Raw genomic sequence first — 2,310 nt, forward strand, 5'->3', positions numbered from 1 at the left:
CCGGCGAGATCTCTCCTATATTGCCAAAGCCTACCATGTCTATCACGTAGCGAAAAGCAGTGATGACGAGCTCGTTGCGGGGACTTTCGCCGTTGAAACATTCCTTCTCCACTTCTTCCCAAGAAGCGTGGGTACGGGAACAATTTTGTAAAGAGTGGTAGCTGAACATCTTCACGTAGTGATGACGCGAGCGCGGTGCGCGCTGCCTTTATAGAGATAAACGCGCGCGCGCGCAAAGAACGGAGAATGAAAGCGAAACTGAAAAGCCACCCGTCGCCGCTAGGAGCGCGCGCGCGCGCAGCAGAGAGCCGAAACCGAAAACACCCGCGGCCGGCGCAGAGGGAGCTAGCAGCGCGCGCGCGCGCATGCGCGGACGGGTGGAGCAGAGGGCGCGCGCGCATCCATAGCGGCCGCTGCGCGTCGCCTCTCTCAGTTTCTCTCGGACCGTCGCGGAAGACGGACGTGCGCTCCGCGCGCTCGCTCACTTTCTGGCTGGATCTCGTAGAGAGCAGACGTACGTGTGTGTGTTCTCCGCGCTCGCTCAGTTTCTGCCTGGAAGTTGCCGCGGGGGAAAAGGTGAGTGATTTGACGCGCTCCTTTTCTCGTATGTTTGCCGTGTTTAGCGGTGACCGCGCTCGTGTTAAGCCTTTTCTCGCATGTTTAGACTTGTTTTGCGGTGTCCAAGCCTGTTGACGCATGTTTAGCGATGTGTGGTTCCCGCCTTGTGTTAGCTGCGTAGTGTTGAGGTTAGGCCTAAGCGATCGTCCCCCCGTAAGCCTCTTTCCTCGTATGTTTGCCGTGTTTAGCGGTGACCGCGCTCGTGTTAAGCCTTTTCTCGCATGTTTAGCGATGTGTGGATCCCGCCTTGTGTTAGCTGCGTAGTGTTGAGGTTAGGCCTAAGCGATCGTCCCCCCGTAAGCCTCTTTCCTCGTATGTTTGCCGTGTTTAGCGGTGACCGCGCTCGTGTTAAGCCTTTTCTCGCATGTTTAGCGATGTGTGGTTCCCGCCTTGTGTTAGCTGCGTAGTGTTGGGGTTAGGCCTAAGCGATCGTCCCCCCGTAAGCCTTTTTCCCGCGATGTGTACTGTTTTCTGTTTAGCAGTAGCGGTTAGACCTTTTCTCTCGCATGCCTAGACTTGCTTAGCAGTGCTGTCATTTTTACCCGCCGCTAGTATCTTGTTCTGTCTTTCTCGTCTAGAGCTATGATGGTGGTGCCATCTGGTGTGATGCCTTGCAACTAAGTGGCCACCTGTCGTCGATCTCTGCAACTGCTGGGTGCAAACTACCAACATGGCGGACGCTGGTCACTCGGGTGTTGCGGAGCGGCTTCTTCGCCGCGGCATCGTTGATTTTCGAATAAATTGTTTCTCTCCACTCTATTTCTATCTTTTTATTTTATTTTCTGCCTATTTTTTTTATTTTTTATGACCACGATTATCCGGAAACGCACAACTGGTCTGGACGCAAGATAGACGTTCCCCAATTAGTGTGATGGCTCCCTGGAGGGTGCTGGTTAATGTGGGGGGTCCCAATTAGCTCTAATTGCTAATTAATGGCGTCCAGGCCAGATGTGCGTTTCCGGATAATCGTGGTCAGTACTTACTACTAACAACGCCTGCCTCGTTCGAGAAAACCGTGGCCATGACCTTACCCGCAGACTGGGTGCTTCGGAACTTCTTGGGAGCTGTTTCGATACGCGTTTAGACTCAGGAGTGAAATGGTGCCTCGGGACCCAACGGGCACTAACTTTCCGAAACTGGAGGTGTCCATGAATGATGGTGTTTAACGTTCCCACAGAAATGTCCGTCTTTCGAGCCAGTTCGAGGCATGTTATCCGTCGGTCCTTGAGGATCAGGCGCTCCACAAGTTGGGTGTTCTCAGGAACTCGGACACTGGGCTCTGAGCCGCCCCGGCCGGGATCGTCCTGCACTGATGTACGGCCGTCTCGGAACCGTTTGCACCACTCAAACGCTTTGCTGAGTGTATCGTGGCCATACTGAGCCTGCAGTTTTCTGTGAATTTCAGATGACTTTATGCCTTCATTCACGAGAAACTTGATGACAATTCGCTGCTCGATGTGCGCGCTCACCTCGTTGTCGGCCATCTTGTCCAGCACGCGTCTTCTGTTTTGCACAAACTTTGGACCACCACGTGGTGAACGTGGAGGCCTGTCGCGGGTAAAAATGAGGAAAAAGAAGCAGTGCGAGCCATTTCTACACCCAGGCGACAGAAAGTCCCGGTTTGACTTGAACACCCCTCATACATACGGCGGAAAGGATGGAGACTTTACGGCATGTTGCTCCTCTTTTACA

The 2,310-nt window shown here is 53.6% G+C and overlaps 1 long non-coding RNA gene across 1 annotated transcript; it reads left to right on the forward strand.

Moving 5' to 3' along the window:
- Window positions 1–515: 515 nt before the first annotated feature.
- Window positions 516–1,375, forward strand: LOC135365853 (uncharacterized). The gene is made up of 2 exons (XR_010413959.1): window positions 516–576; window positions 1,197–1,375. It is a non-coding gene; the product is annotated as an uncharacterized LOC135365853 (long non-coding RNA).
- Window positions 1,376–2,310: the final 935 nt, after the last annotated feature.

Source organism: Ornithodoros turicata, chromosome 8 (assembly GCF_037126465.1).
Source record: "Ornithodoros turicata isolate Travis chromosome 8, ASM3712646v1, whole genome shotgun sequence".
NCBI lineage: Eukaryota > Metazoa > Arthropoda > Arachnida > Ixodida > Argasidae > Ornithodoros > Ornithodoros turicata.